Consider the following 17,170-nt stretch of genomic DNA (forward strand, 5'->3'; position numbering starts at 1 on the left):
ATATCTATCTATCATCTATCTATCTATCAGTATGTATATCTATCTATCTATCTATCTATCTATCTATCTGTCTATCTGTCATCTGTCTATCTATCTATCAATCTATCTATCTATCTACTATCTATCTATTTATCTATCTATCTATCCTCTGTCTGTATATCTATGTATCTGTCTGTCTGTCATCTGTCTATCTATCTGTCATCTGTCTATCTATCTATCTATCTATCTACTCAAAATCCTTATAGAAAGCTACATGTATATTGTTACTACTGGTTACTACTGAGTTACCCTTGGTGGGCCAGGGCCCTCTGTGTTGGGTAGGTCCTCTACTAATAATAACAATTTAGAAAAAGTAATAAAGTAATAATAGAAAATGTAATAATATTTACAATAATATAATAGACATTTTAATAATAAAAATGACTATCATAACCATAATAAAAATGATATAATGCACTATTTGCTCAGCACTTTGCTAAAAATGGATGAGGAACTCACGTCTTAGCATACACATGGCTGGAGTTGTGTAAAACACGTGGTCACTAGACCAATGACGTGCAGTGACGTCAGAGGCTGGTGAGGCAGTGGCTAGGATACGCCTTCATTCTTTAGATATCCTTTGTTGAAGAAATAGCAATGCACATGGGTGAGCCAATCACATGAGGTATCTATGTGCAGCCACCAATCAGCAGCTACAAAGCATATTTAGATATATTTTCAACAAAGGATATCAAAAGAATGAAGAAAATTAGATATTAGATGTAAATTGGAAAGTTATTTAAATTTGCATATGGGTTTCATATGGGTTTCATGTCCCTTTAAATGGTGTCTTGGAAAACTGGTCAACTTAGTAAACGTCTGATTTTAGTCTAAAAGGATTGTAACAGAAACTCTTGCCAGATAACACAATGCTTGCTCTGATTATGAGATCTAGAAATCCATGCCCATTAAAATATGTTTAAAACATACTTTTTACTTTAATGCTGCAAATTATGCTTATAGATTCTTTCATTATTCAGTAAATATAAAAATGTCTTGATCCAGTGGCGGCTGGTGAAATTAAAAGATGGTGGGGCGCTTGACCCCACCCCTTTAAATAAAGCCACACCATCAGATGGCACTACCAATTCATTAATTAAATAAATAAAAGGTAGACAGAAACACAGAAAAGCACTCAGGGGGAAAGGGAGAGAGAGACGGGGGGAGAGAGACACAGAGGGTTAGAGAGAAAGAGAGAGAGAGACACAATCACACACAGAGGGTAAGAGAGAGAGAAAGAGAGACACAATCACACACAGAGGGTTAGAGAGAGAGAAAGAGAGAGACACAATCACACACAGAGGGTTAGAGAGAGAGAGAAAGAGAGACACAATCACACACAGAGGGTTAGAGAGAGAGAAAGAGAGAGAGACACAATCACACACAGAGGGTTAGAGAGAGAGAAATAAAGAGAGAGTGAGAGACACAATCACACACAGAGGGTTAGAGAGAAAGAGAGACACAATCACATACAGAGGGTTAGAGAAAGAGAGACACAATCACACACAGAGGGTTAGAGAGAGAGAAAGAGAGACACAATCACACACAGAGGATTAGAGATAGAGAGAAATAGAGAGACACACAATCATACACAGGGTTAGAGAGAGAGAGAAAGAGAGAGAGACACAATCTCACACAGAGGGTTAGAAAGAAAGAGAACGACAATCATACACAGAGGGTTAGAGAGAGAGAGAGACAGACACACAATCACACACAGAGGGTTAGAGAGAGAAATAGACAGACACAATCACACACAGAGGGTTAGAGTGAAAGAGAGAGAGACACACAATCACACACAGAGGGTTAGAGAGAGAGAGAAAGAGAGACACAATCACACACAGAGGGTTAGAGAGAGAGAGAAAGAGAGAGAGAGACACAATCACACACAGAGGGTTAGAGAGAGAGAGAAAGAGAGAGAGAGACACAATCACACACAGAGGGTTAGAAAGAGAGAGAGAGACACAATCACACACAGAGGGTTAGAGAGAGAGAGAAAGAGAGAGAGAGACACAATCACACACAGAGGGTTAGAGAGAGAGACACAATCACACACAGAGGGTTAGAGAGAGAGAAAGAGAGACACAATCATACACAGAGGGTTAGAGAGAGAGAGAGAGACAATCACACACAGAGGGTGAGAGAGAAAGAGAGAGACACAATCACACACAGAGGGTTAGAGAAAGAGAGAGACACAATCACACACAGAGGGTTAGAGAGAGAGAAAGAGAGAGAGAGACACAATCACACACAGAGGGTTAGAGAGAGAAAGAGAGAGAGAGACACACACAATCATACACAGGTTAGAGAGAGAGAGAGAGAGAGAGAGAGAGAGACAATCACACACAGAGGGTTAGAAAGACACATAAGGGATGAGAGTCAGAGGGGGAGGAAGAGAGACAGAGAGAGAAAGAGACCATGGGGGAGAACAACACATAAGGAGAGAGATGGATAGATAGAGTGAGAGACACACACACACACACAAGGGGGGGGGGGGCGTCGAGGGACCACTGCATTTTTAAGTAATAAAACAGCAGAGCTACAGAGAGTTCAGAAAATGAGTCTATAATTTACTGTGAAGTACAGAGGCAAGCTGCTAAGTTAGTGGGTGTAAAGTTTGAGTAAACAAAATACAAAAACGACCCTGCTGTAAAAGAGTAAAAAAACACTAAACCACATTCATTAAATTATCATTTTCACTAACAGAATCCCTTTCAGTGAAATCTTACTTTAATAAGATGTGGCTGAAACACTGCTCTCTGTGCCTCTCTTCATCCTCTGTAAGGATTCAGGAAGTGACAGTGGCACATTCCACTGCACTTAGAGAGGAAGAACAGAACTCTCTTTTTCACTTTAGCAAAGCTAGCAGGTTCACAGGACAGCAACAAAATAAATGAAAGTTGTTTTTTTCCGTTTTTGTTTTGTTTTATATGATTTAACATCCAGCCCCAACCCTATGTTCCACTTACTAATGCCTCTCGCTGGATTGGTTCAGCCCAAATAGGATTGCCTCAAATAAGCAGTTAATGGGCCATGTAATGATCTTAACCACTTGCATCCAGTAGGTGGCGCAGCATGTTGTGTAATGGTGGGCAGACCTGCTTGTGCCTCTCCATTGCACAACATATAGCTGTGAGAAAAAAAAATGCTGGGGGAAAAAAAATTACAATTTTTTTTTTTTAAAGCCAATAAAAAAAAATATATTTTTGCCCATATGAGAGGTGAAGCACTGCCTCACCTGCCTCTAGTGACTGCACATCACTGCACTAGACTCCGGAGGAAGGCATAGTACTTACTGTAAAGTTGGTGGAGGAGCGATAATGGTCTGGGGCTGTCTTTCAGGGTATGGGCTAGGCCCTTAGTTTAAGTGAATGGTTATCTTAAAGTGGCAGTCAAGTCAATATTAAACTTTCATGATTCAGATAGGGAAAGCAATTTTAAACAACTTTTCAATTTATTTCTATCATCAAATTTACTTTGTTCTCTTTGTATTCTTTGTTGAAAGCTAAGCCTAGGTAGGCTCATAGGTTAATTTCTAAGCCCTTGAAGGCCGCCTCTTATCTCAGTGCATTTAGACAGTTTTTCACAGCTAGATAGTGCTAGTTAGTGTGTGCCACTAGATAACATTGTGCTCACACATGTGGAGTTATTTATGAGTCAGCAATGATTGGCTAAAATGCAAGCCTGTCAAAAGAACTGAATTAAGGGGGCACTCTGCAGAGGCTTAGATACAAGGCAATCACAGAGGTAAAAAGTATATTAATATAATAGTGTTGGCTATGCAAAACTGGGGAATGGGTAATAAAGGGATCATCTATCTTTTTCAACAATAACAATTCTGAAGCAGACTGTCCTTTTATTGCTACAGGATACAAAAACAGTTTAAACAATTGGGTGCTTTCAACTTTGTGGCAAACGTTTGAGGAAGTCACTTTTCTGTTCCAGCACAACTGTGCTCCGGTGTACAAAGTAAGGTCCATGAAGAAATGATTCAGTGAGTTTGATCTGCACAGAGCCCTGACCTCAACCCCATTGAGCACCTTTGGGATGAATTGAGATGCTGATTGTGAGCCAGTCCTTCTTGTACAACATCACTGCCTGGCCTCACAATTGCTCTTTTTGCTGAATAGGCCAAATTCACACAGACACACTCCAAAATGGTTTTTATAGCAGCATTGGGGGGCAACTCCATATTAATGCCCCTGGTTTTGGAATGGGATGTGCAACAAGTTCATATTATTATACTTTTGACCATGTAGTCTATATGTTCTAAGCATGCAACATGCAAAGGGACAAAGTGTGAAAATAAAATGATATAAAGGGGTAGATAAGTTTATTATTGCACTTTTGCTTAGAGCTATGTGTTTAACTCCAGAAAAGGGGGTTATACATATACTTCAAGTCAGCTTAAGAGCAGCAAACCACTATTGGGAGCTAGCTGAGCACATCTGGTGAGCAAATGACAAGAGACATTTGTGTCTAGCCACCAAGTTCCAGCTAGCTCCCAGTATCCCAAATAAATTTGATAACAGAAATTGAAAAGTCTCTTAAAAAACTGTGTCCTCTATCTGAACCATGAAAGTTTAATTTTGTTCCTTTAGTTATATATTTTTAATGGTTTCTATGCAATCACAACACCTGTTATATATATTACATAAAATGGGGAATCATATTTTATAATTGTACAAAATACACTGATTATAATACAAATAAGAAAGGATATAAACAAGAAATCACATAAGAAAAAGTGTTTATTTTACATATTATAAAATACATTTATTGTTAGGTAGACAGCAATGAGAACTGCTTTAAACCAACCCTCCTCTATACATAAAATAGGGACCCTCTGACACACGGTTACAACGTTGGTGCTTTTAAATGCAAGATCCCACCAACTACAACCTCCCGCTTCACCGTTTGTATATATACACACATACAGATTCATATAGAGGAAACATATAAAGGTATAGAATGACAGAGGACCTTGCTTACCACCATTTGTGATTTTAACACAGTATAGAGGTTTACAGAACCTGTATTGTGTCTATCAATCAGACCTATTTTAATGTTCCTTTAATTGTATATCCAGCCCTGAGCACAAAGCTTTAAAGCCCATCAGTGGTCAGCACGCACAGTGTCTGACGTATCAAATGGACTCAATGTTCTGTCGATCTGACGTCATTCTAAGTTTTAATGTGATTCTGTCCTTGTACTGCAGAGAATAAACCTTTTGATGTAGATACGAAATACTTCATCTCTTAATCCATAAATTAAAGGGCTTAAAAATCTTGGAAGACACATGAAGAAAAAGAAATTCATTATGGGTAAGATGATAAGATACGCTCTGAAATATAGCTCTGTAAGTGTGTAGCTGAAAGCAAACATGCATAGCAAAAGCTGCCCTGCATGGAGCATGACGGTTTTTTCCAGCTTTTGACGCAGTCGCTTTGCCAGAACCAATCTTGAAAGCGACCAGCATGATTTTGACATACGTGAATATAATTATTAGTCCCACTAGGGAAAACGTGAAGGTGTGAGTGAAGAATCTTATATTATTTTGCACCGCAGTGATTGTAAATGTTGCTCGACTGCAAGAAACTGAGCGAGAGAGAAAGTTCATCTCGATTGAAGAACTCAGGGTCACAAAATCAGCAAAATTAGGAATCAGTCCTATAACCCATATCACAGATATTGCAATTAAAGTAGATTGTCTGGTGCAAAGCTCTCCATGTCGTAGAGGGAAGCATATGGCTATATAACGCTCAAGCGCCATAACCGCCAGGTTGTATGGCGTAATCTTAAACGATGTAGAAGACACAGTGACTAATATGTAGCAGATTGGCACAGGGAGGGGTATGGAATACAACGCAATAAGTAACAGGAAGAGACCTATGATCAGATACAAAGTATCGTTAACGAGCATGTGGGCAAAAAGGATGTAGCGGCTGTTCTCTCGGACAGGGGTGGTGAAGTAAATACTCAATAAAACTGTGATGAAGTAAATAAAGAAGAACAAACAGAAGAGCATTAGAATGGTGATTGTCATTTGCACGGTCAGGGTGTACCTGCTGTTGGAGACACTTGAGGAATTCAGCATTGTTCTGTTCATGCGCCGTGTGGTGAAATGTAGCCTATAATAATACAAAATATATATGGTTAGTGTAAAGCAAACACTGGAGGAAGCCACTTGTATGGGATCTATATTCTTAAAATATGGGTTTATTTTCTTTCCATCCAAATGTATTAGGTTTATCCAGCAAATTTAAAGGGACAGTCTACACCAAAATTGCTATTGTTTAAAAAGCTAGACAACGCCTTTACTATTCCCATTCTCCAACTTTGCACAACCAACATTGTTATATTAATATACTTTATAACATTGAAACCTCTAAATGTCTGCCTGTTTCTAAGCTACTACAGACAGCCTGTTATCACATGCTTTTTTATTAGCTTTTCACAATAGGAGACTGCCAGTTCATGTGGGCCATATAGATAAAATGGTGCTCACTTCTGTGGGTTGTGGCAGTCACTGCACTAATTGACTAAAGTACAAGTCAATTGATAATAAATAGTCATGTGATAGGGGGCTGTCAGAAGAGGCTTAGATACAAGGTAATCACAGAAGTTAAAAGTGTAGTAATATAACTGTGTTGGCTTGGCAAAACTGGGGAATGGGTAATAAAGGGATTATCTATCATTTTAAACAATAACATTTTTGAGTAGACTGTCCCTTTAAAACATTTAATAAAAAAGAGTAGGCAAATAATCTCAAATAACCTGCGCACAGTCCCAATCTTAAAGGTACATGAAACTTTAAATATACTCACTATTTATAATTTTTTCTTTTTATAATTTTTATTGTGGGTTGAAGGTGTACACACGCAAAAGTATACTAAGTACATACATTTTACAGACATCATCTCAATGACAATAAGATGGTATATGCATAAGTAATTACAAACATTATGGCGGACTTATAAAACACAATAATATATTCTGCAGTCTAAATAGTTACTTAAGTGTTTAGCTGATGATAATAAGTTCAAATCCTAATTTTATCTCCTCCTCAAAGCAGATGAGGCCACTTTTGGGCCTCCAGTGTAGTGTTAATATTGTAATATGGGAGGATTATCTTATAATAGGAGGAAAATATGCATATGTTGGGAGCCAAACTGCCAACATAGAGAGAAGATTGAAAAGGAAAATGTGCTGGGGAATATTGTATATAACCAGATCCCTAGCTGAAAAGGTCTAGGGAGAGTATATAATATTTCCTAGGAGGGTTGACAGGGATATATCAGCGAAACAGATCCAACATGGACATCTAGTCCCAGGGGCTATAAGAGAGGATACATTGGAGTCCAGATGAGCGCTATAAATATTGATCCGTATCTCTGAATAGAATCAGTATGCTACAAACTTAACAATACTGCAAATAAAAACATTTTTATGAACATTAAAACATTTACACTAAACATATCAAAAGATAAAACTTGACTTTGTCTCTTAAATCAGAGATAGCTAGCGTAGTTATACATTACCCCGGTGTGTTATGATAATTAATAACTATGACATTCGTATGGTAAATAGTCTATATCTAGTAAGTGAGATCTACATTAAACACTATCTACCGAACTGGAAGCCAAAATACTAAGATCTTAGGTCATTTGCTGGAGAAGAACACATACAAACTGGTCCCTTTCAGGCAAGGTCTAGGGAAATTGTATGATAATACCTCTTAGGAGGTTTGTCAGGGACACATTTGTTAAGTAGGATCAGCTTAGAGCATTGATCATATAATTAGGGAAACCTTAAAAGGTAATACATAAGGGCCCCTGAGATCACTATAAGATAGCGAACCACATCTCTTAACTTATCTTTGTCTCTTACGTTGGAGATAGCAAGGTTAGTTGTTCATTACCGCAGTATGTTTTTGTTAGTTTATAACTGTGTCATACCCATTGTAAATAAAGTGCCCTCTTCTATAATAAAGTGCAATGCCTCATGTGATCAAGTCTTACTGGTGGACTAGTTCAGTTAGATCTAAGTATTGTAGACATGGGGGCATAGTTCGTTACTCATTAGGTAAATAGTCGCTAGGCGGGTATCCCCTAACTAGTAAGTAGGAAGTGCTAGGCAGAAGGGGCCAATATTACTCTCATACTAAAGGTAAACATCGTAGTGGGGAGCTATACACCATAGCCGTGAAGATATACTAATATCAATATAAGCTGCTCTACTAGGGATATACTGTAGGGAGATATAAATAAAGTTTGCTGATAAACTTATCTAGTACAGAATCACTATTTATAATTCAAATCTATCTTCACACAATGCTGAACATTCGCACATTAATATCTACACTACTTGTAATTTAAATCTATCTTCACACAATACTGAACATTTACACATTAATATACACTCTACTTATAATTTAAATCTATTTTCACACAATACTGAACATTCACACATACATATACACTCTACTTATAATTTAAATCTAGCTTCATACAATGCGGAACATTCACAAATAAATATACACACAATTTATAATTTAAATCTAGCTTCATTCAATACTGGGCATACACACATAAATACACACTCTACTTATAATTTAAATCTAGCTTCATACAATGCGGAACATTCACACATTAATATACACACTACTTGTAACTTAAATCTATCTTCCCACAATACTGAACATTCACACATAAATATACACTCTACTTAGAATTTAAATCTAGCTTCACACAATACTGAACATTCACAAATAAATATACACACTACTTATAATTTAAATCTAGCTTCACACAATGCGGAACATTCACACATAAATATACAAACTACTTTTAATTTAAATCTAGCTTCATACAATGCTGAACATACACACATAAATATACACACTACTTATAATTTAAATCTAGCTTCATTCAATACTGGGCATACAGATCTTCATCTACATATTGTGAACCTTGTCTGCATGTTTGTACATACCTAAATTCTGAATTTTGATAACATGGAATAAATCTGAAAAAAATATTTAAAATTAAATCTTTTGCAATTCTTAATTATGTAGGGCTAGATACAGAGTACAGAAATGTAAACATGAAACAAAGTATAAAAGCAAATGCAAAGAGATTGATGCTGTGATAATGTAAGTTCTAAGCTTAAAGGGACATCAAACTCAAATTTTAAATGTCATGATTTATAAAGAGTATGCAATTTTAAACAGCTTTCCAATTTACTTCTATTATCTAATTTTTCTTCATCCTACTGATATCCTTTGTTGAAAAGCATATCTAAATAGGCTCAGTGACTGCTGATTGTTGGCTGCACAAAGATGCCTTCTGTGAATGGCTTACCTATGTGTATTGCTATTTCTTCAACGAAGGATATCTAAAAAGAAGCAAATTAAATAATAGAAGTAAATTGGAATGTTGTTTAAAATTGTATTCTCTATCTGAATCGTGAAAGAAAAATATTGTGTTTCATGTCCTTTTAAGTCTATTTATATATATATTTTTAAATTTAATAGAGTAAGGAAAGCACACTCTCACTTAAAAAGCATCTACCAGGGTGGGTGCAGGCACAAATTAATACAGTACAGATGAAGCTTGCACTCTCTGGATTTTCAAAAAGGTGCTTTATTTAGCAAAAAATGTGACGTTTCGGGGATCAATCACCCCTTCATCAGACCAGGTCTGATGAAGGGGTGATTGATCCCCGAAACGTCACATTTTTTTGCTAAATAAAGCACCTTTTTGAAAATCCAGAGAGTGCAAGCTTCATCTGTACTGTATTTTTAAATGTAATACATATTTTTTTTGCATACTTTTTTAAAATCAATCATGCTATTATAGTTTGTATTTTTGTTAGTAAAAAGTTTACTGGAGTTTAACTGGGACTGAATTGTTTAAACAAAAAACACACTCATTAGGTTTAAAAAAGAAAAAGAAAAACTTCCCTTGCTGCCATATGATTCTGATACTGACAAAATAGTTAATCATTTCTCATCAATACAAATTACATTTAATGCTGTCCTAAACAATTAGCCACTGAAAAACAAATTGCAGTTAAAAGTACCCTAAAGAGACTTACTGTTAGTGTTCTTTATTACTGTCATATTGGTGCAGCGTTATTGTTTAGTCTGATAATATAGCATCACAGTGTATGGAATAAATATATACTTACAGTGCAGCAAACAATGACACTCCAGGATGCTTTATGTGTGATTCATAATGAGATTGCCAAATGCCAAGGCAGCCTAAAGTATTTATCTTCTCTTGGCTCCCTACAGATTTCTACCTCATTAAACACATTTTTTTTGCAGTCAGGTTGTTTAACTTGGACATATTTTTTCCTGTTAACAACATTATGAGATCTCCCAGATGATGGACTCTGTTTTTCCTTTTGGAGCATGGGGAATGTTCATAAGATGTTCTACATGATAGGTCTGATGTATCAAACTTAAAGAGACAGTCTACTTGTGCATTTGTTATTGTTTAAAAAGATAGACAATCCCTTTATTTCCCATTCCTCAGTTTTGAATAACCAACACTGTTATATTAATACACTTTTTACCTCTGTGATTACCTTGTATCTAAGCCTCTGCAGACTGCCCCCTTATCTCAGATCTTTTGACAGACTTGCATTTCAGTCAATCAGTGCTGACTCATAAATAACTCCAAGGGAGTGAGCACAATGCTATCTATATGACACACATTAACTAGCACTGTCTAATTGTGAAAAACTGTCAAAATGCACTTCAACGGTTTAGAAATCAGTTTATAAGCATACCTAGGTTTAGCTTTCAACAAAGAATACGAAGAGAACAAAGCCAATTTAATGCTAAAAGCAAATTGGAAAGTTGTTTAAAATTGCATGCCCTATCTGAATTATGAAAGTTTAGTTTTGACTTGACCGTACCTTTAATGAGGTATAACTCAAAAGCTTGGTACTTCATATCTTCTATACCGTTGCCTACCTGTCTTGTTTCTTTGAATATTTCTATATTAAAGGGATTAAAGGATTGGCTAGAGCTTGACATTTTAACCAACTTTCTAATTCGCTCTGATTATAAATTTTGTCCTCTTGATATCTTTGTAAATGTTATCCTAGGTGAGCTCACGAGCATGTGTGTGTCTTTAGCAACAATGTTTATAGCAATGGTATACATGTTTTTAATACTGCTAAAGACTTGAGCTCAGCCTGCCTAGGTTTACTCTTCAACATAGGTCACCAAAAGAACAAAGCAAATTTCAAAATAGAAGTACACTAGAAAGTTGCTAAGTATGGCCTGATCTATCTGAATCATGAACATTTCATTTGATTTTAACCCTAGATGCTTGGCAAAACATATCATACACCTGCAGAGCCGAATGGATGGGATACATGTGTATTGAAATGACTGGGTCTAAGGCCCAGAGACGCCATAGGCAGGGTCAGCTCTAAGGGGGGGCATTATGGAATGATGTGCCCCCCAGGGCAAAAAAAGTGATTTAAAATTTTTTTTTTTTTTTTTTTTTACATTTTAAAAGTGACGGAACGTCTAGGGTCCCAAATGTCCCATAAACTATTTGCAGCCACTGGACCCTGGAGATCCACCACTTTGGAGGGCCCAGCTAATCTCTTTACTCTCCTCTATTTACAACCAGATAACAAATAAAGTTGCATTTCCCTGCTGGTGCTCTCACAGTTAACCTAAGACTTGCACTGCCCCTCCTCCTGCTAGCCCAAGGAGCTGAAGTGAGATGATGACATCATCAGACCTCTGCAGGAAGTGCTGGGAGAAGCTAACAGTCAGTGAGAGGGAATGCAGAAATAATTTTGTGAAAACACAGCCGTATAACCAATGTGTGGTGTGAGAGTAATATCCCTTCCCTATTGTGCTTTATGTCCTGGCAGCCACAGATAAAGAAGCAAATTGGGAATTCCTTGGTTTCCCCACTGCAGGTCACACAAAAGAAGTGTGCATTGTGCCTGCTTTATCTGCAGTGATCAGTGTAAAATGTGTGTCAGATTATAGGAGCTCAATACACACACTTCACATGTAACTGTGGGACAATGAGTGAAATAGCCTTATGTTTATTATTTACATGTTTCAAAACATCTCCTATTTGTCCCCAAGGTTGTTTTATTATATATATATATATATATATATATATATATATATATATATATATACACATATACATATACACACAATACACACACTGTGTGTATATTTATATATTGTTTGTGTGTGTATATATATATACATATATACTGTGTGTGTGTATATATATATATATATAATATATATATATATATATATATATATATATATATATATCTACGCAGTGTGTGTGTGTGTATATATATATATATATATATATATATATATATATATATATACACACACACACACACAGTGTATGGTGTTATATATGTGTATATATATATATATATATATACACACACACCATATACACACAGTGTGTGTGTATATTATATATATATATATATATATATATATATATATATATATATATACTGTGTGTGTGTGTATATATATATATATATATATATATATATATATATGTGTGTGTGTGTGTGTGTGTGTGTGTATATGTATGTGTGTGTACAGTATATATATATATATATATAATATATAGTAAATATATAATTTGTGTGTATATACATTACTGTATATACTGTGTGTGCTGTAAATATCATTAATAATATCTGTACAAGTAATGTACTGCTTGGTGCTCAAAACTTATTGTCACATAAAAGCTTATTTGATCATTAGTAGGGTCATTGGTAGAGCTACACATACAGTGTCCACTGGCTGTGTCATATGTGGGAGACATTCCTGAGATATGACAAATGTAACCCCTGCACTGCCATAATCTGGTAAATGTAACTGCTGCGGCACTGCCAGACATCTTATAAATGTAACCCCTATACTCCTTGAGATATGACACATGTAACCGCTGCACTTCCAGAAATATAAACAAATCTAACTCCTGCACAGCCAGAGATCTGATAAATGTAACCACTGGACTGCCACAGTAGGTCTGCTCTTATTTTGACTCTCATACATGCTTTTTAAATGTGTGCCCCCTCGTGAAAAAAAAATGCCCCCCCATTTCATTCGTTCTGGAGCCGACCCTGGCCATAGGGTCTATACTTACCTGGAGCTCGCTAAAGAGGCACGCTGTTTTGGTTGAAAGGGCTAGTGGGTGTGCTAAGCTCAGCAAGGCTGAGTCTGGGGCAGCGCTAAGAGAGATTCTGTTTAGCTCAGCTGGCAGCTTGTGCTGTGCTAGCTGTCTCTTAGTTGTGTGGAGCCTTGGAGTGAAGCTATTTGTAGGTTCCCTATTGGAAGTGGCCCTGACAGTGTATTTGGCACTAAGTCTGAATGGGAGGTGTAAAAAGGTCATCTCTGATTCCAATTCAGTGCTTAGTTATTCCATATGACGACTAAAGCAAGCATGTTCCTGGCCTGCCCCTCCTGGTTTTGACCCAAGCAAAGTTCCTGACTTATGTTTACGTGATTGACCCTTGAGCTGCTACCGGTGGACTGGTCACCTGCCTAAAGACCCGTGGAGCTGTGTTTATTGGTTGAAGAGCTTGTTTTCTCCCTCTGCTGTTTTGCAGGGTCTGTGACCAATCTCCTGGTGCTGACCCCTAGCTTACCTATGGACTTCTCTACTGTTTCACCTGTGTGTGCCACTAAAACCGTTCTTCCTGCCTTACTGGTTTCCAGTCATCAAAACCAGGTATTTACCTAATTACCTTAATGGGTCGCATAACAGTGATAAACAGAATCCATACATAACATTTGTAATAATCTTTAGCTTGGAAATTACATTGTAACAGCATCAGTGCCCCCAAATCCTTTTTTATTAATGTTTTAGACTTTTTCTCATGTTTTTTTTCCCCTTTATTGTACTTCTATATAATAGCCATGCAGAATATTTAATTAAAGGGACACTAACCCAAATGTTTTCTTTTGTGATTCAGATAGAGCATGCAATTTTAAGCAACTTTCTAATTTACTCCTATTATCAAATAGTCTTCATTCGCTTGGTATGTTTATTTGAAAAGCATAAATGTAAGTTTAGATGCCGGCCCATTTTTGGGTGGAACAACCTGAGTTGTCCTTGCTGATTGGGCAGCACCAATAAACAAATGCTGTCTATGGTTCTGAACCAAACATTCGCTGCCCCCTTAGCTTAGATGCCTTCTTTTCAAATAAAGATAGCATGAGAACGATGAAAAATTGATAATAAAAGTAAATTAGAAAGTTGCTTAAAATTGCCGATGCTCTATCTAAATCACAAAAGAAAAAAATTGGGTTCAGTGGCTCTTGGCGGTATATAAAAGTGCAATAAAATATAGCTAGTAGAAGACTGGGTGAAAGGTGCTTTAAAACTCCTGGTCGGGGCTGGTTTCAATATCTAGACCATAATCATAGACCATAATCCTTAGCATTACATGATCTGCTTTTAAATTGAGAAAGAAACAATAAAACCACGGAGCACAATTTTAGTCCTTCAGATACACAATAGAAGATACATGCAGCATAAAGTACAATTTGGGCTCCATTTATTATCAGACGGGGTGGACAACTTTGCCAACCGCGCGAAGAGTGATCTTAAGACCACTGCTCGCAGTTTTATTAACGGAGCCCTATATCTTATCATACACATGGTATAAATATTGTTTTGTAATCCTACTTATAAAAATACTAGAGATGTGCCAAAAAAGACAATTTTGTTTTGGACATAATATTCGTTTCATTGATTTACCGATTTTCGTTTTGTCCAAAATTTGCTACTTGTCTTGTTCGTTTTGCTTGAAATTTAGTTTTTGTTTTAAACTAAATTTATTTATTTTCAGATGCACTGCAAATTCTTTGCATTTTCCCTTTATCTGAAGCTGTAATCAACTTTTATTAGTTTTAATTTTGCAATTCTCTTTAATTTTAAAACATATTATTTTATTTTAAACATCTGGGGCTCCATACATATGCAGCATCGCCCGCAAAATCTTCCGCCGCCGGATTGCTACGCGATTTTGTTATTACATATATGGCGTAGCATACAAGTTACGCGCGCATATTCATACTTCGGGGCCGTAATTTTTACCTCCATAGACTAACAAAGAACAGCCACGCAATTTGGTATCCAATATACAGCGTAAGGACTTACGCGCGCAGAATTCAGAAAATCTACTCCATTCTCATCTCGCCACATATTGCAGGCGCAGCAACCCTTGGCACTAAAAAAGCAACCATAACTCCCTGGAAGGCCTTAACAAACACATACATTAAGCAGCATCTCGAGGTTAAAGGGACAGTATACTATGATATTGTTTTTTTAAGGTTTATATGTGTATTTGAAATAGCTGATTTTTGTTGTTTGAAGCCACAACATAATCAAATGGATTGAGCTTGAAGGTAGAATCAGATCTCATCACTTTATCACATTGTGGACATATACTTGCTTATTTACTTTAAAATTTGTTCTCAAAACAATCAACAATACTTGGAGGAAAGAACAATGGGAATCATAATTGTATTACCTTCACTCTTTAGAACCCACTGGAGTGTGATTTATTCTAATGTTAAAACAGCTTGGCATTGATGCCAAAATATATAAAGGGACAGTCAAGTCCAAAGAAAACCATCTTGTTTCAAATAGGGCATGTTTTTTCAAACTACTTTCAGTATTTAATTCTAACTACTTGCTTTGTTCTCTTGGTATTCTTAGTTGAAAGGCTAAACCTAGATGGCTCATATGATAATTTCTAAGACCTTCTTGAAGGCTGCCTCTTTGCAATTGTGTCAAAACAATCACAGACAACACAACCTCTAACCTGCAGCCTTAAAACACCTGATATGCACACCCTATCAGTAAACATCACTACTACATATACCCATGTGTCAATTTATATTGATGTGAGATACCTTGATTTTCATCTTAGAAGTGAATATTACTATAGTACCCTTTATAAACAACTATTGTGGATGTGAGTTATAGTACAAGAATATGTCATAAACATGATATATTGCTGTTTTTATTGCCGTTTCCATAATATATGTTTTAACAATATTAGTGTACTAAAACACACCTCACAGGGATTTGGATGACAATTATATGGTAAATACAGAGGACAAGATTTATGGTGAACTATAAGAATATTATTTCTTTTTTGGCTTCTTGGGGTGAGGGAGCTGATGTGACTGAAAGTGGATTTCCTTGTTCTCCTGGTTTGAGAAGATTCTGCTGTTTTCTGCTGGTGTGCTGGGCCACAGATGATAGGCTGGAGGCAGTGTCCTGCTGGTGTGTAAAGTGCTCAACCAACACACTCAAGTGTTGATTTTGTTCTATCCATCTATTGTCCATTTTGTATCTACATATCAGACAGAATTCGCATCATCTGTGACTGGTTATGAAACTTGCACTTAACGATGCTGCCATGTCCCCCTGTAGCTCTATGCTACGTTGTTGTATCCTCTCTTGGCTCCTGATGGACCTTTCATGGTTCCTGAAGAACCTCTATTGCCTCTTGGATGCTCTCAGTGCTTTTTATGAGCCTCCTCTGGAGTGCAATGTATTCCGCACCCAGGGGAGAATACAATGCATCCACAGCTCTTGAGCAGCAGGGCTTCTAGGTGGCTTATGGGCAGGGGTCACCTGCATCTGCTGTTGCTTGAGGTGCAAGGTCAGCTTCAACTGCTGGTTCATGTGGGGCAGGGTCAGCTTCAACTGCTGGTTCATGTGGTGGCAGGGTCAGCTTCAACTGCTGGTTCATGTGGAGCAGGGTCAGCTTCAACTGCTGGTTCATGTGGGGCAGGGGCCAGCTTAAAACTGCTAGTTCAAGTGGGGCAGGGTCACCTGCATCTGATGGTGCTTGAGGTACAGCTGTAGAATCTGCTATATTTTCCATCTGCTGATGGTGGAACTTGTCCAATTGCTGAGGTTGGGTGGAGCTCGTCCAATTGATGAGGATGGAGGAGCTCTCATGGTTGTTGATAGTCCCACTGATGACGAGTGTGTGACCACTCAGCCTGTCCAATTGGCACATCCTGTGAGATTATCTGTGGGTAAAAATCCCTGACTGCCATGAGATTTTGTGTGTGGGGGTA

The 17,170-nt window shown here is 37.1% G+C and overlaps 1 pseudogene; it reads right to left on the minus strand.

Moving 5' to 3' along the window:
* Positions 1-5,226: 5,226 nt before the first annotated feature.
* The window catches only part of LOC128652681 (odorant receptor 131-2-like), a 31,000-nt pseudogene continuing 19,056 nt past the window's right edge, over positions 5,227-17,170 (minus strand).

The sequence above is a fragment of the Bombina bombina genome, chromosome 3, assembly GCF_027579735.1.
Source record: "Bombina bombina isolate aBomBom1 chromosome 3, aBomBom1.pri, whole genome shotgun sequence".
In the NCBI taxonomy this organism is placed as follows: domain Eukaryota; kingdom Metazoa; phylum Chordata; class Amphibia; order Anura; family Bombinatoridae; genus Bombina; species Bombina bombina.